The sequence below is a fragment of the Pogona vitticeps genome, chromosome 1 (genome assembly GCF_051106095.1).
Source record: "Pogona vitticeps strain Pit_001003342236 chromosome 1, PviZW2.1, whole genome shotgun sequence".
NCBI classification, from domain to species: domain Eukaryota; kingdom Metazoa; phylum Chordata; class Lepidosauria; order Squamata; family Agamidae; genus Pogona; species Pogona vitticeps.
The window spans coordinates 120,854,713-120,878,903 of record NC_135783.1 but is presented as its reverse complement, the minus strand read 5'-3'; the positions used below and the strand labels follow the sequence as shown (position 1 = coordinate 120,878,903).

The window sequence follows — 24,191 nt, the reverse complement described above, 5'->3', positions numbered from 1 at the left end:
GACAACAAGAGCAAAATTTTGATATTTAATAAATTAGATGCCATGGTTTTATTACCAGTTATTTTGCTGTTCCTTATTTAAATCTGTCTTTTAAATTTCTTTGGTCATCTGGCTACAGCTAACATGGATACTTGTCAGATGAATCCTTACACACCCTCTTGCACAGACACATAATGACCCAAATTCAAATTCAGATCTCTTTATTTGCAGGAGCATTATGCCTTGCAAGCAACACTTCATACAGTATCAAAGAATACAAGTGTCATACTGTAAATCAGGAAGAAATTACATCAAGGCGGCAACTACATGGTCAAATACCACGGGATTTGCTCTGCTTATGAAATAGATGAATTCAAAGTACAGTAGTTTTAACAGACTACGTGATGCAAAGGCTGATTCGAAGTGGTCAGGCGCTGTTTGCTCTCAAAGAGGCTTTTAAAAATTCTGCTGCTGAGGGGCTTCTACTTTTTCAGAACAAAACAATTTGAACAAGCTTTTTCTTGTGTGGTTAGTTGTAATATGTTCTTATAAAGACAAGGGGCCTGTCTGTAGGTGGTGTTTCAGTGATGCAGGCAGTTTGGGCACGATGTTCAGGTTTAGGGGATCATGCCCTCCCCAATCTTTCCTCTCCCTAAATTGTCCTCAAATTTTAAATTAAAAATTCTTACATATATAAGATTAATGCTAGATCAACCGATCACTGGTTCATCATCATCATCATCATCATCATCATCATCATCATCATCATCATCATCATCATCATCATCATCATCATCATCATTATATTCATGAAGGCTTTCACGGCCGGGATCTAATGGTTGTTGTGGGTTTTTTGGGCTCTTTGGCTGTGTTCTGAAGGTTGTTCTTCCTAACGTTTCGCCAGTCTCTGTGGCCGGCATCTTCAGAGGACAGGAGTAGCACTCTGTGCTCTGGAGAGTGCTACTCCTGTCCTCTGAAGATGCCAGCCATAGAGTCTGGTGAAACATTAGGAAGAACCTTCAGAACATGGCCAAAGAGCCCGAAAAACCCACAACAACCATTATCATTATTATTTCTTGTATAGGAAGGTAGGCTTGGCGAAGGTGGGACCAGAGGAAGAAAGGAAGGAGAAAAGAGGGCTGTGGGCTGTAATAAGAATCATGTTAAGTCCAGTAGGAATGGTGAACTCCCAAATCAACCCAAAAGCACTTGTATTACATTTGAATGTAATGTACAAATTGTTTCAAATTAACATAATACAGGCTGCAAATAAAGTCACAGCAAAGCCAGATCATCCCTATTCAGCTTTCCAGTGTAGTTGCATCCCAAGACACATCAGATATAAAACTGAAGTGAGTAAGATCAAGTAACAATTTTTAAAAAAATAGAATTCAGACCACCATATTAGACCTTATTTTGATGGCAGCTGCCAAAAACTTTGCAGACTGTGTTGTCACCTGTTGTCTCAATCCACCTGGAGAAAAGACACATACTGTACAGTCGTATCAGTGGACTGTGTTAGAAGCCAGTCATGGGGGTGATTAAGTCTTTCTGCAAAACTCTATAGAAGGAGAACAACAGTACACAATGAAGTGTTGCACAAGCATACCTAATTTTGCAGTGGTGTTCTGCTGAAATGATCCTCACGTAACACAGGGGGCAACATTTCTTCAAGTTGTACCCTTGAAAAAAAACTATACTGAGGAGTTGTTAGACCTTAGAAATAGCATGCCACTGTATTTGGAAGTCTAGACGTGAGGCAGTCATGCCAAGGGGATGCTTTGCTACTGGCAGACAGACTGAAACTGATACCAACTTTTGTTGGTTTCAAGTGGGACATGGGAAAAACCCAAACATTTTTAGCCTTTTTTGAGGGGGTAGGGGTAGAAGAAAAGAATCAAACATGGCTTCTGTGTAACTGACCCAGTCTCTTAATAAGTGTGTGGCTGTGAGGGCCAATTTGACAACTCTGAAGAAGGATTTGTCTGATGGCATGAATTCTTCTAAGGAAACCTGACCATCTGATTGTGTGAACATTCAGCTGAAGTATACAGTAGTTCAAAGAATGTGTTCCAGAACAGGGTTTATAGATTCCAGGGTTCTGTAACAAAACGGCTAATACTAAGCAAATATGTAACATGTTTGTTAAAATGATTTTCTTTCCAAAATAGGCTGGACTAGGAGATAACAGAAAGTTCATTTTTTGAAAGAAAAAAACCCTACCTTTTTATCCAACACTCTCCCAATAAGGTAGAACATGTTATATTTTTTTCAGTCCATCCATCCATTTTATCCTTGCAACAAATGGGTCCAGCTCAAGGTCAGTTAATAAAATGTGTGGCCCAGCAGAGATTTGAAAACAAACATCTTCAATCCTAGGCTTGGTGCTATAACCAATATACTTCACTGCCTCTATGTCACATTGTTATGAATTTGGAATTTCTTCTGCCAATAGGTCTATCAATAGTAGACTTTCATCGGGGGTGAAATGAAACATTAACCCAGCTGGATTTCCAGGAACCTACCTCTCAGTTCTGGCAAGACTCATCTTTCAGTTAGTGGGAAGAGGCAGAGAAAGAGTTTCACTGTTTGGACTTTAAAAGTCTGTTGGAGAGCTGGAATTTTTAGTTCAATTCAGCTAGACTAGAGGTCTTACGAACTGTAGGCGTCCCGAATGCTATCTGGGGGCAACTGATGTAGGATTATCTGTTTTGCTACATGATGTCCATTTCTACTGACGAACACTGCACTTGTAGATAAAACAGATATCTTAGCTGCCAAAGTCTGAAGTTCAGTATCCCGAATTCTTTGGTGGATACTATGGTAAAGTTGAGTCTCCATAATTAGTCAGTGAGTTCAGAGATATTGGGCCTCTATTTCTTTCTGTTCGAATAAAGACACACATACCTGTCACACTACCAATATCCATTCCATCAGCAAGGGCAAGAAGATTGTGTTCACGCCAAGCAATACCAATGTAAAAGGTTTCTGTGCTTATTTAGCATATGCTTGAATTCTAATTGTGTTGTCTCAGATTGGAGTTCTTGCATATTATTGCTTAGTGACAACTTTCCTACATATCTCCCCTCTCTTCTATACAGTGGACCCTTGACTTACAGACAGTTTGACTTACAGACTTTTTGAGTTGCAGACTTCACTGGCCGCAAAATGTAGGTTTGATTTGCAGCCTGAGAATTGACTTACAGACCAGAAAAAAGCCAAAATGGAACAAAAACGGCCTGTTACGGGATTAATCGGTTTTCAATGCACTGTAGGTCAATGGAGACTTGACCTACAGACTTTTTGACTTGAGAACTGCCTTCCAATACGGATTAAGTTCTCAAGTCAAGACCCCACTGTATATGCCTGTGGACTGCCAACCAAAAATTATATTTCACATACCCAATGAAGTGGACTGTCAGAAGCTTATGCTATAATGTGCCATGAGACTCTTTGTTCTTCTCTTGCATTAGACTAATAAGCTGTCGTTCTAAAAATGTTTAACTAGGGATTCTCCAATGTCACCGAAAGAAGCTTATCCGAAGGTCAATTCATGACATGGCTGCTTCACCATATGCTGAGTGGAACACACAAACTCTTTGAAGACAAAATCTGTTCAAGCTCCTTCAAGACAGAACAGAGAAAGATGGATTAAGTGATATCATGTCTGTCCCTTTCCAGATGAAGTCAGATAGAGAAAATAGAAATATAGTGAATAATTTACTGACATTAAGGATTTGTTTTGTGCTTGAATTAACACTCACAGATCTTGTTAACTTATTTGGTTTTATACAAAGTCTTCATGAACCTGACTGATGGCATGTTAATTGTGTTGTTTGTAATATTACTTCCTTAACAGTTTCATTTGTTTAATTTTATGCACGACACTTTCAAAATCACTGTTTGGAAGGTGCTCTAGAATATAGCAAGTAGATAAAAGATACAGTATGGATGGGGCTATTAAATAGTGAAGGTTTTAAGTACAGTGTACGCATCCAGTGCTGCTCTCAGTGTTACTGGGATCAAGTGATTTCTTAAGTCAGCCATTTACATTACACTTGCAGGCATAATGTACAGCATTTTGGCCATTGTATGGAATGTGACAGCTGTTCACCATTTAATTTTTCTGGATTACATGCAGAGTGTCTCTATGGCAGCACCAAACGTTCCTAGAAGATAGTGCCGGCTACATCAAGACTGGAACAACCCATCCGATGAGCAGCTTTCAAAAGTTACAACATTCAAAACATAACACCATACTGAAATGATCTTTCAGATCAGCAAGGAGAATATATGGCTGTCCAGATGCTGTTGGCATTGTACTCCCATCAACCTCAACCTTAGGCAGAATAGAATGGTGGGAGCTGAAGTCTATCATGTGTTCTTCATCACTGTTTTGGGTATACTCCATACGGGGTCCCACAGTAATAAGACATTGGTACAAGCTGTTAGAGCGTGGTTCCCAACTTTGGGTCCCCAGATGTTGTTGAACTAAAACTCTCAGAGGCATTCACTACTAACGGTACTTGCCAGGATTTCTGGGAGTTGTAGTCCAAGAACATCTGAAGATCCAAGGTTGGGAACCACTACACTAGAGGAAAGTGCTTTGGTCTTAACTTGTCCCCTCACTCCTAGCTACATTTCCACTTCCACTTCAAAGACGGAGCCTCATGACACAGCGGTTAGACTTCACTATGACTTGGGTTCAATCCCAGGTAGCTAGCTTGAGGTTGACTCAGCCTTCCATCCTTCTACGGTCAAGACATTAAGTACCCTGGGAGGGGCAATGTGTAGTCTGCATAATTAAATTGAAAACTGCCCAAAGAGTGCTTTAAATGATGTGGGACAGTATGTATGCAGCACACTTGCTTGTTTTTGTGTGTTTTTTTTTTTAAGAATCCTTATGCTTTGGGAAATGCATTCAATTTTTCACATTTAAACAGAAATGCATTATGACACACTGTATTTATTTACCTGAGAGATGGTAACAATCTAGCCTGCCGTTATGGTGATTCCCCCCCCCCAGCACCAAACATTACTATTTCATCAGATCTAACTTGGGCAGCTATTTCTGCAGTTTGACATTCTGCCAGTGGTCTTTCAATGTTTCTAATGAATTCGCCTTCCATTTGATGTAACAGAAAACCAGGTTCTAAAACCCTGTTCTGAGCCTGCCATTGTAAAAACAGATTAGATTGTGTGTGTTATACAAACTACTTGCAATTTGACTTTCTGATTGTCCCAAAAAGTACATTGATACCCAAACTTCTATATATTATTTTAAAAGAAGTTTCATTTACAAAACAGATCTGGCTACCTACCAGAGAGTCACAAGGGTCAGAACCAGTCTGACCTCCCTTGGGAAGGATTTTAGCCACTGATGTCCTGTTGCAAAGAAAGCCCTGGCTGATGTGCTTTGCAACTTACTTCTCAGAATGATGGGATGTGTAATGTATGCTCTACTGAAGATCTCAAATTCTGGGCAGGTGCAGCAATTCCCCCCAATAGTCAGCCATACCTTTGGGTCTTGACCCAGTACAAATGTGAACTCAGAAAGGCAGTTTTGATCTTGGCCTTCACAAAGGCTTAAGCTTAGACCATAGTCTTTTACCGAGTCAACTCCTTCTTTTGTGCTCATACAATTACTGGTCTTGATTGAGCAAAATAGGATGTGGCCAACTCTGCTTTTTAAGATCATAGTTTTAGAAAGTCAGGAAGAAGAAATTATACAGCTGAAGCTAAATGTAGGACATGTTGTTTCCTAAGATATCCACTGCCTTGTGAAATAGATGAAGATAGGTTTTCTTAAATACTAAGGTTTCTTAACTATATAGTATTGCCTTTTGATTACTAAACATAGAAGGTGGAGAACTTTCCTTGGGCTTCCTGGAGTAATAAAGCATATTCTACACACCATTTATTTCAAACACGAGGGCGAGACCAAGACATTCTGCTGCACAAGATGGAAGAAAACATGATACTCCTTCAAAGTCATCTGGACTGGAAATTGAATTTCCCCTTGGTCCTGGCACACAGTCTCCCTCCTTCTGCTGTCACTTCCAGCCCTTGCTGCTTGGGGCAGCCACCTCATTCTGCCTAGTGATCTGGCCAGCCCTCCCCAGACAGGTAGGAGTCTTTGAAGTGACCAGAATGGCTGCGGAGATTGTAGAAATGAATGGCTGTTAATTACTGTTTGCTTTGCAAGTGTTTTTAGAATGCCTGGATTTAAACATTGTTTTCCTCATGAAGTCCACTTAGGACATTGCAGCAGGGCTACATGCTAGTTAAAATAAATTTAGAATTGGATCAAGGCACTCCACACTTTTACCCTGCCACTGTTACGCCTCTTCCTTCCCTGTGTCCCTCTCCTCCTTCAAGGTCTCTTCTGGACAATCAAAATGTAGCTCTCAAGGACAGGGTAATTTTCTACTGCTTAGGAAAAAAGATCAGATCATGTTCTGTCAAATTCATAGCCACAAGGATCGGATCAAAAAGTTTTCATCTTTTTCTACCTGAACCGTACCTGTTGGGTTATCGGATGGACTATTCAGTGGTGTGAAGCTCTCGGAATTCCACTGTAGATGTCTTTAAAATGATGGGAGCAGAAACAGATGAAACAACCAACTCTTGGAAGCCAAAGCAACTACCGAAAATACAGCCTAACAGTGTGTAAATGTGGCTCCTCTTTGCCTGTGTGACATAACAGACAACCTTTGCCACATAATTGCTACATGCTTATTTTTTTTAATTACACCATGGAACTCAGCTTAGAAGGAAAGGTATCCAAAGTATAATGAATTTATTTCACAGGGCATAAAGTTTAAAAGAAATGTCCAGTAAAAGGAGTTCTGATCCTTGTGCCCAAAGTTAGAAGAATTTTTCAAGACATTCTTTAACCTGTTCGTTTAGTCACAAGCAACAGTTAAGTGCAGACAGGCAAGTTTTTTCCTTCTTCCTTTTCTTTTTCATCTGTGCTTCTGAAAATATCTGGTGCAATGGACATAGCAATTATGACATACTGTATTAGAATATATTAGCCAGAATCCACTTGTGTAAAGTTATGCCTGTTCAAGCTAAGGATGTCATAGGCCACAGGCTTTTATTACTCAGTAAAAGTTTCCCATCCCCACCCCCACCCTAGATCCTGAAGCTTCCTTGGGATATTTTTTTTAACCTGGGGAAGTCTTTGGGGGCCTTGGGAGGGGGAAGGAAGACTTAAATGCCCAAAATCACTGCCAATGGCCCTTCTATTGTTTACATTGGAGACAGGAAATATCTGCGAAATGTTTTGCAAGTGGAGATGAGTATCTAGCAGTACCTTGCTAATGGGGTGTTATAGATTCTCTGTTAACATCACTAGCTAGGTCTGGTTCAATATATATAGGTTAAAGGGAAAAACAAAAGATGAGCAATGAAGATGCAAGGACCTCTACTATTCTTATCACCAAGAGGTTACGTGAAAACTACCTTATCAATGACCTTGGAGTTCTGCAAATGAATGCTTTAGCCCCAACTAAACTAGTGGCAGACACATCCACATTCTCTTCTTCTTTACAAAAACTTATCCTAAACTTATCCCATACTTTCAGCCTTCATATGCCAACTCTTGCACTGGCTGTGAATTAGTAGTATAGATAGTCACATGACAGAAGGCCTGCCAGAAGGGAAAAACTACTGTGGTGCACAAGGCCTCCCTAAGGAGCGCCTAGCACTCGGTAAGAGAGTTCCACAGACCACTTACCTACCACCTTTGCGCTGGGGCAAGTCCCAAGACCTCAGCAGTGCATAGCGTAAGCCCCATGAACAAGTCTGACCTTAAAAGAACACTTTATTTTTACCCAGTACTTTGGAAGTACAAACACGTGGGCTTTGTGATTCCTTAGAACTCACTAAAGCTCGGTTAAGTAGGACTCTTAAAAGATAGCTAGTTTCTGGCCCTCTCCACTCTCCTGGATTTAGCCAGACCCTGTTGTTCAAGAGACCAGTACTTTTGTGAGAATTTTTAAAATTAATTTTTATTAGAAAAATAGAGTTTCATAGAATCAGTTTATATTGCACAAGCTTTAGCATAAAGAACATAGTCAAAGATCATTACAGTTAAATAAAATAACTAATCCGCATTAAAATAATAAACACTGCTAAGCTAGGCTATGGTGTGCTACAGTGAATTAGCCCCACCTCCTTCTTGCTGTTTCCTTACATCCTCTCTCCCTCAAGTCACATACTCAAACCATCATGTTCTTTCTCTCCCATCATCATGGAATTGAATTCCAGAACAGAACTTTTTTCACATAACCCACCACCCATTTTCTACATTCTCTAACTCCTCCCTTCTTCTTGACAATTTTGGTTGTGAGCCGCCTAGAGTGGTTCTGAGTTGGCTAGATAGGTGGGATACAAAATAAATAAATAAATAAATAAATAAATAAATAAATAAATAAATAAATAAATAAATAAATAAATAAATAGCCTCAAGGGGCTATAACACTGGTTCTTAACCTTGGGTTACTCAGGGGTTTTGGACTGCAAGTCCCAGAAGTCTTCACCACCAGCTGTGCTGACTGGGGTTTCTGGGAGTTGCAGTTCAAAAGCATCTGAGTAACAAAGGTTAAGAACCACTGGGCTATAACACCTTCCTCCTCTCTTAATTCCCATGACAGTCCAGGTGTTTTATCTCTTCTCTAATTAACTTGGAATGTTGAGTCTTCCAGGGGCCCCTTGATTTGACCTTCAGTTTTATCTTGAACCACGCTGTACTGATCTTCAGAAAAACATTCTCAAAGCACTTAGAAAAACACATTCCAATGTCTCTAAAATCATCTTTGCCCAGAACCTGTCTCACTCCATCTTACATTTCTCTGACTACATATCCAGTCATAATGATAGCTACTTTCCAAACGCAGTGGGCCCTCTACTTACGAACGGCCCTAGTTACGAATGTTTCAAGTTACGAACCCAACCTCATAGAAACAGTGGGCCCTACTTACAAACCTGTGGTTCGAGTTACGAACAAAAAAAAACCGCTGAGGGAGGCGGGGAAAGAGCAAAATTTGAATTTTCAGTTAACCGTTGGCCAGCGAAGAGGGTGGTTGTCTGCTTCCTCGCTCTTCCCAGCATTTACAGAGTGGATAGAGAGACAATCTTCAGACTGCCTGTACAGACAGTACAGTACAGTATTCTAATTTTGTTGGCTTTTTTAAAAAAAAAAATTGGATTTTTTATTTGTTATTTTTGACATTCTTTTTTTAAGCAGAGAGACTGCCTGTTCAGGGTGAGTACACTACAGTATGTTTTTACTTTACTGTACAGGGTTTTTTGCAGCTCATTGGTGGGGGGTAGGGCTAGGTGGGGGGGTTCTGAGCTCTGATGGGTCTTGCTGGGTAGATTTTTACAGTTTTAAAATGGCTGCATGCTTGCTGGAATCTTTCCTTGCTGTGTGTGTCTCTGTGTGTGTTTGTGTGTGTGTGTGTTCTGAATCTGTCTGGTTAAAATGTGGACCCAGAGGGCATTTTTGCAATGGAGGCATGGGTCTGGCTGGGTAGATTTTTGCACTTTTAAAATGGCTGCATGCTTGCTGGAATCTTTCCTTGCTGTGTGTGTCTCTGGGTGTGTGTGTGTGTGTGTGTTCTGAATCTGTCTGGTTATAATGTGGACCCATGTCTCTCTTTGTGCTGAGGAATTCTGTTGGGAAGAAAGCTTGCTTGCAAGCAGGGTAAAAATGGAGTTCAAAGCCATGTCTCTCTTTATGCTGAGGAATTCTGTTGGGAAGAAAGCTTGCTTGCAGGCAGGGTAAAAATGGAGTTCAGAGCCATGTCTCTCTTTGTGCTGAGGAATTCTGTTGGGAAGAAAGCCTGCTTGCAAGCAGGGTAAAAATGGAGTTCAGAGCCATGTCTCTCTTTGTGCTGAGGAGTGTTTTTCAAGGTGTTCTGTTGTCTGAAAGGTGCTTGTTCCCTCTCTCATTTGCTGTCCTTCCCCCCCCCCCAAAGTTGCTTGTCTTGGCTGAAAATGTGCTTTTCAAGGTGTTATGTTGAAAAGGTGTCTGTTCCCTCCTTCCCTCCCTCTTTTCTTTCCTTTTTTAAAAACCTAAGCCATCTTAGGTTAAAAGGAAAAAAAGAAAAAAAATCGGCCCCTAGTGGTCGGAACGGATTAACTGGCTTTGCATTAGTTCCTATGGGAACTAATTATTCAAGTTACAAACCACTGCTCAACTTAAGAACCAGAAACAGCCAGAACGGATTAAATGGTTTTCAATGCATTCCTATGGGAAATGCTGATTCGACTTACGAACTTTTCGACTTACAAACTTCCTTCCGGAAAGGATTAAGTTCGTAAGTAGAGGGCCCACTATATATCTATGCTTTTTCTTAATAACACTCTGGCCTTCGTCTCTAAATGTTGTTTGAATGTCAGTCCAAAAACGTCAAGATGACTTCCAATATGAACCCCAAATGCTAAAATGATCAATATATACTAGTACCGTCAACTAATTTATGAAATGGTAGTTGCTTAATTGCCTGCCTTTCAACCAGTTACTTCAATTTTACCAATTCAAGCTGAAATAAATTGAATTCAATCTATATTGAAATCTTATGTAAATAGCAAAGGAACTGAATTCTGGGTTGATGCTGGTGAATCATCCTGATGCCCTGCCTCAACCAAACTGAGTATCAGCTGGTGGTTTACTAACTCCTGGAAAACCCAAGGGCTTTGTGGGTAGTCACTGGCCCAGGAGACCTATGGAGCTCTGAGGGACAAAATTACTACTAAACTCTAGGTGCTCTTGGGCAGCAACAATTAACAGGCAATTTATCAAATTCTCTCGCTTGAACATTTTTCTCCGCACTTTTCAACCTCCAGTGTTGTTCCTCCCCTGACCAACTGAAGAGAGACACAAGAAACAACATAAAGTGAAAAGTTGAAAAAATGTTAAGACTCTTCTTCACGGAAACTGAAAAATGAGGGGGAAATGCTTCCTATATTGTTTGCCTACACTGAACCTTATTTAATCTGATGGTTGCCATTTCAAGATATTGCTTTTCCTGCCCAGCATTTGCATCCATCTTGAAGGCACAGGCTAAACTGGTTTCAACTTATTTAAACTGGTTCTAACTGGATTCCTCGCTTTGCAGTGACAGTAACACTATGTGCACTGGCTTCTGTTTCCAGTCTACATCTTGTCTGTAATGGAGGGGGTGAGGTACCTGATCCGTATGAAATGCCCACCACAGCCAGTTCAATGATATGCGGAAAGGCATATGATTAAAGGGCCCTCAAGTACCAAATAAACTTGGCTCAACTACAGCAATACAATAAGGCCCAGATGCTTAATGAGGCAAATCAGAAAGGGCAATGTGAAGCATCTTTGATGGCTTTTGGCCCTGCAGGGTCAAGGCAAAGTATCACTTCATGGAGGGTTAATTGTAAACAAGAACAATTTATGACATCATATAGCATCATTCCTGAGTACATCATTCCACGTCAGTTAAAGTATCAACCTTAGCTTCTAGTTTCCTGATTTGGTGGAGCTTAAACCAACAAAAGACCACCTTAACTCTGGTCTTAATCCAGCACATTGTTTGTGACTAAATCTCCACAATCCTCTCGTGTAGCTAATGCAAACAGCATAACTTTTGGAGGTGAATTGCCTCAAGTTAAGAAATCACTGTAGACATTATCAGCTGCATATGACTCACATGCAACAGGTAATGCCTAACATGATTTCTTGGTTTCAGGCAATTTGTGCCCAAAAATATAGCATTTACGTTAGGCCAGCAAAACTAGGCAGGATGATTTAGGCCAATATATGTAAATATCATAAACACCTTGTATCGAACATGTCATATATCAATAGGAGTGTGAATCTGGTATATTTAAAGTATAGCCATCTTCTACACAAGCTCAGGCAAGAAACTTTATATTTCCTCGTGTGGGTCCTACATACAGCAATAGGAGGAAATTCAAACCCACCAACTTGTTTCACGAGTTAATTGATACTGAACCAGAGAACCAGCTACTACATTTCAGGATGGATTTGTCCTTCAGGTTCCTTGGCCAAAAGCTTTGTGCTATGGGGGCTTAAAGCTACAGTGAATAAAACATTTCAGTAACATTTGTGTAGCCCTCATTGCCTTACTGCGGTTTGCAAACGCTTTGAAAAATTGAAAAGTATATGACAGCCCAGCACCCCTTGTAGAAATCTCCAGAGCTCTGTCCATTATAGGTTGACCAGAGTATAATATATTTCCCCCCCCCCCCGGCTTTTGTTATCTAGCTCTTTCTATGATAGCAGACTGACTTGCCAGTTTTGTTTACCTTAGCAACTTCTGTGAAAGACCAAAAACTGCAAGAGTCATTTCTAAAGTTAAAACAATCACAATAAAGGGATTTGATGATTCACTTATTTTATAAACAAGAGTTGTAAGAGAGTAAACAAATATCCCCAAATGAAATTGTTTGATGGAGATAATCCATTGTACCAGATAGGCTTGGTCTGACTCCAGGAATACAATAAGGCCCAGATGTAGCAAGCATCTGAGACACTCTGGAGTGAATCTGGAGTATTTCTCTCTCTCTCTTCCTGATGGTGGAACTGCTGATGCAAGTTCTCCTCAGAATACCCTCGGCAATGGAGAGAGGAAAAGAAATACATCTTAATCCACTTCCCCTTTCTGATACAGTTGTCAGCCCTGCCACACTCCCTCAGGAAACCCTGCAACTGTACGCATCCTACTGATAGGATTAGGAGGTTGCAGGGAGGACGAGTTGATAAAAGTCATCTCCTCTCTCAGTCCAGCAGTAGCTCTTTCTTAGTGGGCTTAGAAGCCTTCTCAGAAAATAGCAAACTCCACCCCTTTCACAACATGTGTCTGATGTGGCTCTACAGGATGAGTAGAGTCATTGAGTCAATGGGATTTACCTATTTGGGATTTCATCATTCAACAATTGATTCAAAGGGTCTAGTCTAGCTGGGACTGGTAACTGGAGTGAAGCCATGATCAGCAAAAGGAGCAAGCAAGATCATAACTGTATCAAATTGTACAGGCCGATTGCTGTATTTTAAAAAACAAAACAAAACAAAATAATTGCTATGACCTCCATTCAAAGATTATCTACAGTGTTAGCTTGGGAGCAGATGTTCAGAATTTTTCCTACTTAGTCCATAAGGCTAGTACTGCAATGAAATAGGCCAGCTGCTGACCCCTGATCATTCATATGTGTCAGTGTTTGAAGCAATGTAAGCTAGTGGGTCTATAGAACTATTTTCTACTAGGAATACTATATGTACTTGGCAGATAATGGGATTTGTCATCCAACTCAGTAGACTCAGCTAGAGGAGACCCACTGAATCAATGCTTTAGCATAGTTAGAGCAGACCCATTTGAATCAATGAAACTTATGGAGGAGTTCATCCACCAAATTCCCATATTATTTATTTATTTATTTATTTATTTATTTATTTATTTATTTATTTATTTGTACGTACGTACATACATACATACATACATACATACATACATACATACATACATACATACATACATACATACATACATACATACATACATACATACATACATACATACATACATACCCCACCCATCTAGTCAATTGACTACTCTGGGCGGCTTCCAACATGTATAATAAAACATTATAAAAATAAAAACATTAGAAACATCAATAATCAAATTATTCAAGATGGAAAGAATAAGAAAAATAAATCAAATAGTAACTGGCGGGAAGGTCTGCCTAAACAACCAGGTTTTCAATTGGCTTTTAAAAATGCCCAGCGAGGGCGCCGCACAGATCCCATAGATTCAATGGCCCTACTCTAGGGCAATCCACTACACTCAGCAACAAGATTTTGGCTAATATGTTTTACATGCAAATTGGCTTACTATTCAGTGAGTCTGTTCCAGTTAGGAATAGCAATTGGATTCAGGATCAGGATGAGCAGAATCAGAAAGCAACTGATCAAAAGCATACAGTTCTACAGGCATGTTGCTCTCTTCCCAATAACTTAATGAGCTCTGAATTGAGTAAAAATGCAGGAATTCACCTAGCTTTAATAAAGACCAAGGGATAATATGGAGCCATAATAGAGCAGGAGGATAAAAGCATTCTGGATATAGGAAAATGTTAAGAGTATCTATGGCAAGTTGAGTTGACAGCAACACTGATGATTACAGAAGGATTTCTAACCTTGAAGTGAGTATAGCCTTTTCCACCTTTTGTCTGGTCAAATAAACAAAACCAAATAAACAAATAAACAAAACCAGACCACAGACTCGCTGATAGCTTCTGATGAAAGATGAACCTACAAGGCTATTACCGGAGCCTTCACAAATTATATGCCTTGTGCATTTTTATAGGAGCTTCGACACAGATTGCAATAGGCATTTGGGTTTTTCTTCAGCTTGCTGTCATTGATTGAACAGTATGATGTTCTATGTCTGAAAGCCAGTCCGGTCAAGGTTTGTAATGCATGTTGTTCACAAAGAATAGCTTCTTTGTATGAATCTCTAGCTGTTTTGAACCTAACACTTCTTTTCCTCTCAACAGGTTGCTGTTCTCAACATGATTCAATTTATAATGTATAATGAATATTTTCAAAGTTTGACTAACCATTTAAGTTGCATCTGTCCAAATAATTGGCAACGTGGTATATCAGGTTTATGGGGGGGGGGGAACATCCAGAAATACAATTTAACAAAAACTTTCTGACCTCACAAGCTGATTAGTATGTAACAGATTTAACATCTCCAGTCGTACTTCTTTTATTTTTAATATTACTTATGTACTCCTGCATGCTGCCCCAAAAGTAAACTGCGCTGAGTGCGATGGGGCTGATTTCCTAGGACATTGGATTTACCGTCTTAATATCTCACATGTTCACTCAGATTGCTCAGTCAGGGAGAGACCTTGAAAAGCAGCCATGTTTAAAATGTCAATTTGTCTATTCTGTTTGATTTCTCAGAGAATTGTCCATTTATGAGCACAAGCATGAAAAAATTTCATTTTAAGTTCTGGGTTGTTGTTGATGTTGTTGTTGTTTGGTAATAACTCAGTGTTTCTTTATGACTTCACATATGTTGCTGGAATTTCTAATTTTCTGATTAAGGTCCACCGTGGGGCTACACAACCTGAATGAACTGTTACATTGAACTCTTGTACTGAAGAGGTACCAAGTGGCCTTCTGATGGATTAATAACTGGGTAAACAATATTCTAACTTGAGAAACACCCCTTTTTTTGGGATCACTGGAAAGTTCTAAACATGGTGAGCTTTCAGGTTCCGCAGAATTCTTCATCAGACATCAATGGTGTGTAATTTGGATGTGAAGGAGGGAGCATAGTTCTTTTTTAAAAAATGAGCCAGATGTTATATCCATCGTTTATGAATGGAAAGAGCTCATAAGGCAGGATTACATTTGCAAAGTCAGCCTGAGATGGAGGGAATCCCTCTCCCTTCTCTATGAAGTCAAACAGTTTGACTAGGACCTGTATAAGCCATGGGAAGAATGGAGTGCGAGTAAACAGGCTGTTCTCACAAAGGTGGGTACCAAAAACACTTGTACACAAATGAGAGGGAACAGTGAAACAGCCACATTCATTTCGTTATCTTTACTTACTTAACTTTATTTATATACTGCCATTCTTCCAATAAAAGAGCACAAGGCAGTATATAACAATTATATGCATATATACCATCACAATAAATTAAAGCATCATAATTAAAATATAGGATTAAGTCATTTTCAGATGCCACCACATTTCCAGTCACCATGAAGGTGAAAGCAGAATGTAAGAAATTCCAAAAGGATTGCTATCACTGTCATTCGCAGAAACACCAAGCAGGGGGAAATCCCAGAATAGGATTCCTTTTTAAATCAATTACAGTAACCACTTCTCACTCTTAACTGATGAAAAAAGGAATCCAATTCTGGGTTTTTCCCCTGCTTGGTGTCTCTTTGTGAATGGCAGTGAGTGCAAGAAGCTATCTTGCAGACCATCTTAACTAGAAAGCTATCTTCCAATTTCCAACCCCTTGCTCTATACCTACATTGCCTGCATCTTTTCCAAGAATGTTCCAAAAAGGGGGCGGGGGTGCTGAGAAGGTAGCAGAAATGGTCATTTGAAACCAAGGTCAAAACCATCAATGCTATGTAAAAGATGGGCAGTAAAGAAAAGGGTGGGTGAAATCAACTCCTTTCAAAGATCATACTGGAGCTGATCCTTACAGATACTACAGAACAGGAGAAAAGAAAATAAATGTGAGTACTCAATCAATAGCTTAAACAAGTTAGGTTCTGAACATTTGTTCTGTATTTTTAAATACTTTTTTAAAAACATCTTCAATATCTGTATTTTTAAAAAAATATTCTTTTATGTCTCCATCTTTATAACTAGACACATTTGCAAGCATGATTCTGATAAGCCTATTTGGCAGGAAGACATTGATAAGTTAAAAAGCTAGCTAAGAGTCAGCTAACTGCACCTATTGACAGGGTCAAATACTGTATTCACATTGCCCCAGGGGCAATTCCCTTTTTGAAAAGGTATCTGAGGAAACTGGTCTAAGAAATTCTGAAAGAATGTTTACTGAAGATACATGGCAAAATATCAAAATATTGCCCTTTCTGGAGGACAGTCACTCCATTACTTTCCTTAAAGAAAACCTGGTTTCCCTCTCACTCTTTAAAGAAAACCTGTCTTTTCAGTTTATTTCTGTGACCTTTCTATCTTAATACATTTCTTCCCTCCCACCTACAAATGTGTACAATGTTTTATTTTGTAAAGCTCTTGCTGGCTAGCCTGTAGTAGGCATGCTCAGTCTTACAACAAATTGGCTGTTTTCCCCTTTGAAAGGCCTTTATTGAGAATCAGTATTTCAGCCCCTCTAGCCTGGATTCTGTCCAGTTTTTTTTAAAAAAGCAAGTGGGAGCCAACCATTCTCTTTTAAGATAAGCAAGACTGGTCTTCTCAATTTATATGTTTTGTTTTAAATTTGGGGCAAGTTTAGGACTGCCTATTTCTGGACAGTGGAATAAGTTTTATTTTTTTTAAAATCCTAACTTGAAAATCCTTTGCTCACACATCCCCAAATTTGGCGCAGAACAAGGACATACAGCCTGTTACAACTGTATCAAATTTGGTGCTGATCTGAAGTCCAGTTTAGAAGTTATAATTTTTTGTTCAGGCTGCCCCCATTTTTAGAATTGCCTTATAAAATGTTGATTTGCTCTGCCAGCACAAGATAATTGCTGCTCTCTTGTGTGGCAAAAATTTGGGGGACTTGTTATTCTTATTTAAGACAATTGGTTTCTGGAGGTAGATGAAGACAGAATATGAAGACTCTTACAGTGCTTTAAAGACTTAGAAATTTTATTTCACACAAACTGACAGCAGCCCACTTTATCATCTACATGGTATGTTGCCTCCATTGACAGCTTATTCTATAGGTGGATGGATAGGGAAACTATAATCAGCAGGATCTAGAGAAATTGAAAAGATACAAACTAAGATCCTTATCTTAACATTGCCATTAACAAGCAGCAGTTGTGTGGGAGCCTAGACATTGTTTCATTGATAAGCTGATTAATGCATACAATGTGATAAAAAGCTTTTAGATATAGGATAAAACCTCTTGATGTTTTCCATTGAAACCACTCTGGTCACCCTGAGGTCAAAGATAACAGTGTTTTGGTAGACTGAAGCATTCTCAAACCTGGTTGTGAAAAATGACCTTTCTTATGGCAAATGTATGTCAATTTTTCCTTTTCTCCATACACTGACCTATTTGTCCACCATAAAATATGGTCAACACATGATGGCCAACAATGGAAAAATGCTTATCTTATTACCAAGTTCTTGCTTTTTACTGCCTACTGTTAAGATAATTATCACTATTAGTAAGTTTTCCATTTCAACTCCTCTGACCCAACTGATCAGAACTCTCTCACCTGTGTGTATATTACCCTGACAAGTGAGAAGATCCTCACTTAAGTGGTCACACAGTCCATGAAGGCTTCTGTCAAATAAAATATGTTTTTCTTTAAAGTGCCACAAAACGTTTTATTGCCTTTGGTGCAACACAGACAGCCAACAGATTATGTCACTAGGCAGAGAACAAATTCTTTCGAGCACAGGATGAGAACAAGGACTCTGATCTGTGATGGATTTGAGAGACGCAAGAAAATTCATCTGACAACATCCATCAGAGATGGGGAAATTTAGTTTAGTTTAGTTAAATGTTAAGGGAGCCCAAATGTCTGATTCAGCAATGGCAACAATCTTGTTGTGTAATGCAATAAATAATGTTAGGATAGGCTTAGCGAATCAATGGGGATTTGGCAAATCAATTCCCTTGAATGTTCCATTGAGTCAAATGGGCCTGCTGTAATTGTAACTTATTTTGGGACAGTAAGTTCCAACTAGAGTAGCATGTTTGAATCAATGGAACTTACAGAGGAGTTGCCTTACCACATTCCCACTGATTCAAGATCTTCCTCTAGATCATTCCTTGCTTTCTTCTTGAGGTGAAGTAAGGAAGCGTGAAAAACATTTATCAGCATGAGCAAATCACAACCTTTTATTCAAAGCAGACTGACAAAGCATTTTGTTTAGTATGAAATGAACAATCCACAATGGGTTTTCCTATTTGTTTATGCATTTTTGGAACTGTACTCCCCTACACCCCCCAAAAAGTTGCATGGAAAACAATTTGATAGGGGCTCCAAGTATGGGAAAGGGATTTGACCTTCAGCCCTATGTCAGTTCCCCAATGCCTATCTTCCTCTTAAGCTGGCTAGATACATATTACTAAAAAAATTAGGATGTTGCTTTGCATGACATTGCATATGTTAATTTACAGACATAGATTCAAAGTTAGGGCTGATGTTTAAAATTTAAACAGAATTAAAGTGCACCTCACTGTAATGGGGTAAGCAGTGGCCTATTTGCCTGCTAAGCATGTTTGTCTAAGGTACACACTCTCAGTGGGTGGGCAACTTCAGGCGCTCTCATTTCCTTCCTTATGGTTCTTTATAACTAAACCAGAACTATTCTCCAGAGGAAGGACATCTTCAAAGTAAGGACTGTTGCCCGGCGGCAATTCAAATGAAAGCCTGTTTTATCTAAAACAGGACACGTGGCTGCCCTACCTCCATTCCCACCCTGATTATTTTTCACTAGGGCCTGAGGGAAAGAGTCTTACTTACTCCACTTACTGACTTACTTACTGTTATACCTCTTGTATAGATTGCACCATTGGAAGTACCATATATATATTTTTCTTAGTCCCTTGGCAGGTTTCTGCATCACCAGGAATTCTGCTCCCAGGAATTAGGGACTTCTTTAATAGAATTGCCTGTGGCAAGGAGAGATTGCTATACTCTTAGCAGGAGAAGGAAAGGGGGGTTATCACTGCAACCCAGCCTTTTGGCTTGCACCAAAGACTTTTGCATGACAAACCACTGCATTTTCCTTTCAAGAACTTGTTGCCTCCAGGATAGACACACCTGACAAGGGGAAGATGTTTGGGTTCCTTTGAACAACTGAGTTGTTCCACTTTTATTTTGCAATGCAAATATGCTTTGGAAAGCCATTTAAGGACCCCCACACATTTGATTTTATTCCACATGGCTGTGTCATCTGAGGTCTCTCTGGTTTGCAGCATCCTGCCACTGTGTTTCTATGTTGCAATGTGCTTGTTAAATACATTCAGTTTCTGATTTATTTATTAGCTAAGTTCCATTCTGACATCATACAGTAAAAAAATATAACCTGGTGGAAAAATATTTCATGGATCACTAGAACAAGTCCTATGGATGCTGCCGTTCATATTTCAAGAAGCCCAGTTCTCAGTGGACAATGTAAATGGCAGGACAGTAATTGAAATAGACATTGGGAGGCAACACTCAACAGCAGCCCCACTCTTTCTGAGGCAGAATTAGTGCAAGAAGTCTAGAAAAATGCTGGCTACTTCCCTTATGTATGCTCTTGATGATTGCATAAATAAGGCATCAGCAAGCAGGGGCTACTGAAGTGCTAAGAAACCAAGGAATGCCCATTCAGGGATGCGTGACATGAATGTAAAAGCACAAAAAGTAACGCCTGAAAGCAGAATCATCTTCATTACTTTAAAACAGTATGATCCACATGGGAGAACATAACTACTTTTTAGAAATTACTTTGTAACTCGGCTTTATCTTCTTTTAGTGTGCGGCAGACTGCATGGAAAACAATCAAACCTACACTTAAGTATGAAATATAAGTGCCTTTCTAGAAATGATCTTAATAAATATATTTGTATAACCCAGTTGTGGGTGGACTTCAGGGTACTAACCCTTTGCTGCTGAAAGGCCCTCCTTATATAGAGCTCATAGAGTTCAGAGACCAAAGTTTCTTTCTAGGTGGAACGAAACCCTTCCAATTTCTTTTCTATCGACATAATTGAGCCAGGCTTAATTTGAGAGGAAACCATATTTCTGTTTATTTATTACAATATTTTCAATCTGCCCTTAATCTTTGCAGATGCCAAAGTGGTGGGCAAATGTGGAAAAACAGTAATATAGAATGCAATGAAATCACTAAGATCATCCAAACAAACAAGGCAGGTAGTAAATATCACAAAACAGGTTTAAAATGACCAGTTAGAATCTAAGGGAAACATGCTGGCTCTACCATAAGGCAGAGTGAGGCAGCTGCCTTATGCAGTGGAAAGCCCAAAGTGGCCAATTGCTGTGTCACCCTCCCTGAGCTAAAGGGTTCATGCTATTACCACCTGCATTCCTTCGCGCTCTCCCCAGTCCTTCCATGCCTTGCCTGGCCCCGGTGCTCCCTCCCTCCCTTACTCAACACAGTCCTGCCTTGTTGGTGCTGCTTACGTGCTTTTGATATAAACACTCAACACTGGCTACTCAAAGCAATGGAGCTGTTTTACAGAGCAGGGAGGCAAGGAAGGCATCAAGATGTGGGAAAGGGAGAGGAAGCAAGGAAGAGGAGGAGGAGGTGAGGGAGGGACCCTGGAGTGACCCTGCCGAAATAAGGGCAGTAGAGCTTCTTTTTCTTGCAGGAGAGGTTGGGCTGCCACCGGTGGGTACAGAAAATGGTTCTGAACAGGTGCAAAAGACACAATGACAAGCTTGGCACCAGTCTCACAACCATGGGAAGGATACTCTGTAGTTGAGGCAGTAAGATCAAAAAAACAGGCTCCCCACTTTTGAGACACAGGTTGAAATCATAACGCTTAGCACTGAATCAATGTGGATTTGGTGAGTCGGTTCCTCCATAACTTCCATGGATTCAAATGGGCCTACTCTAGTTGTGATCTACTTTAGCATAGTAAGTTGCAGTTAGAGCAAGCTCATTTGAATCCATGGAAGTTATGGAGGAGTTGACCCACGAAATCCCCAATCATTCACTGGGTCTACTTTAGTGCAACTTTCTACATCAAGCAACAGGATTTAAGTCTTAATATAATTGGAGAAGAGCCTCTCCTGATTATTTTGAGTCACAGGCAGGCTGGTGTAGGACAAAGTGTCCCTAATTGTCTCAATTTCCTTTTTTATTTCATTCTGAGCACAACATTTGACCTGGAGCCCCTAAACACCAGCATCTTGCCCTGTCTGTGACTCAGAGTAAGCACAAATATAGCAATGAAAAATCCGGAGTGGAGAGGGGGTGAAAAATCATTGGAGGTGCTGACCAAATTTTATTTTTCACAGTCTGAGGTTTAAAAATAGATCTTTTTTCATCCATCACACATTTTAACACAGTTCTCTCTCCCCGTTAGAAAGGATACTAAAGTGTGTGATGATTGTCTCTAACCCATTCTAATGAAGCATTCACGGGTGGGAACTACAAACTCATTAAAAGCAAAAGGGAGCAAGCAGTATATGCTAAAGTATTAAAAATCTGGGCTTACCTGTTGCCATTATGAAACCCCAAAGAGGCAATTATCCGGCTAGGTGGGGCAGGTACACATATAGGCAGGTGAAGACGTTTCCTGATCAGCAACCACATGTTGTGTGTGTCTGTATTGCACCTTCCTTTCTGGGATTTCAGCAATGCTGAACATGTTCTCCTACAATCAGATTCTACCCACATCGCTATGGATGCGTGTGCAGAATGTGAAAGGATGCCTGAGTCCACCAGAAAGAAAGACTTCTGAAGATGCTTTCAGATCTTTCTCTCTTGGAGCTGTTGAATTGCACAATAGTATCATTTCTCCTGGTCACAGATCTATAGTTATTAAAGTCTGAGAATGGGAAATGCACTCAGAAATTAAACCTTTGGCACTGAGGAACATACTTCAAAGTATTGGTGGGATAGAAAACAGTTTTCTTATGAAAGGTTAACAGCCCTTTCACTAGGATGCGGCAGCCTCTTTTGCACCTCCCTCTGTCTCACCTCAACACAGTAACAGGTCCCTCAATATATTCATCCTATTTATATCCTGCCTTTCTTCTAAAAAGCTCAAGAAAGTAAAACTCTTCCTCCAAGCAGCTGTGCTTGGTAGGTTGTGAGTGATCACCCAGAGAGCATCCAGTGGGAATCTGAACTCAGCTCTCAGGAATCCTAGTTTGACATGTAATTAGCTACCATGACATGATGCTGGCCCACTTCTCTTCAGCATCTTGTTGCTTGGAAAGGAAAATTCCTGCAACATGTTTGGAAATAAATGTTTTTCTTCCTTCAAGATTGAATGCTTTGAATCTTTGAGTGCAGTTAATTCATTTTTCCTAGTTCAATGGATCTTCAGCAGGAACGGCCATTGTAGCAATTGGATAATTCAAGAGCAGTTTAACCATTGCTTTCCTTCAGTTTGTACCAATTCCTAGTTACATTAGAATAAGGAATACATTTTAGTTTGGAGGCAAGAAACCCTGGTGTGGTGGTGCTTCTGACGAGGTCACTGTAATCCATGGGTGGGCAAAGTGGTGACACTCCAGATGTTCGTGCACTGAACCTCCCTGCAGCTCTAGCCAGCAGTCAAGAATGAGGGACACTAGGAGTTGCAGTCCAACATCATCTGTAATGCCAATACTTTGCTTACTTTGAATCTAGCAGGAGTTAAGCATTCATTGAATGCACTCATGCAGTGTTCTTGCTATCCCACTGGCCGAGTTACTGCTAGATCTGCAGGCTCCGAATCAGAAGCAAATACTGAGGGTGCAAGTGTGCTTACCACCAGTACAATTCATCAGGAACTAGTCTTGCTATCAGCCTCAGTACCAAGGAGGAGTTTTGCGAAATGCAGAAGTCAAAATTTATTGCATTACTGACCTATTGCCCAGCCCTCACAACACAGGAAATACTACAACGCAATTTTGTTTCCTCACCACAGAGTCTTCATTTGGGAATACAGTAGCAGCTTGTTCAAAACAGAGTATTTAACTTGGTGGTATGGTATCTTGTGAAATTATAGTGGGTACCTAGGGTGGAGTAGTGAACTGAGTGACAGAGTAGGAGTCTCGTGCTTACATTTCGATTCCTGCTCATCCATGGAAGCTTTCTGGGGGTGTGGAATAGGTACAATCACTCCTTAAATATCTCGCCTACTTTGAAAGCCTTGTTAGGGTTCCTATATGTTGGTTCCGACTTGGCAGCACATAATTATGGTATCTTCTGCATCGAATGCTCACACACCCCACCCGCTGTATAAGACATTCTTTAGCCATTCTTGTTTTTAAGCATACTCTGAAGACGCGGCTATGTTTGCAAGCCTTTTGGCATTGCTCAGTCCATTGTGTAGTTATGTGCAGCAATTTCATTTTATTTGCTGTTTGGTTTTCATTATTTGCCCTAGACTGTATATGTCCTGCCTTTTCCCAAGGTCATCCACTGGGTTTTATGGCCCACTAAGGATATGAACCTGTGTTTTACTCCAACTGCATAACTGCTATGCCACATGGGATTTGTATTCTATACCTTACCATCACTGCACACTATTTCATCTTTAGATACAAACTTCCATTTAAGAAACAGGGGCATAGAAGGAGCTTCTCTGTGGAAAGTGAGGATTGTGACTGTATTTGGGCACCCCCTGGCCAGCAAGAGCACCAGCCCGCTGAAGAAGCAACTGGGATTTCCACTGCAGAGGGCAAAACATTCAGTCTGAGCAGAACCACCTCTTTCTCCTCCGGCTCCAGCAGGTCCAAGTTGTGCCAAGGGCCGTGGCTGTTACTTTCAAGACTGCAAACTGGAAGTGAG

The 24,191-nt window shown here is 40.1% G+C and overlaps 1 long non-coding RNA gene across 1 annotated transcript in view; it reads right to left on the bottom strand.

Annotated features, from left to right (window-relative positions):
* Nucleotides 1-22,056, bottom strand: part of LOC140707333 (uncharacterized) — a 39,966-nt gene extending 17,910 nt beyond the window's left edge. Inside the window, exon 1 of the long non-coding RNA XR_013542129.1 lies at nt 21,904-22,056. This is a non-coding gene — a long non-coding RNA (uncharacterized LOC140707333). The remainder of the gene's footprint in view (nt 1-21,903) is intronic.
* Between the last annotated feature and the right edge of the window lie 2,135 nt (nt 22,057-24,191).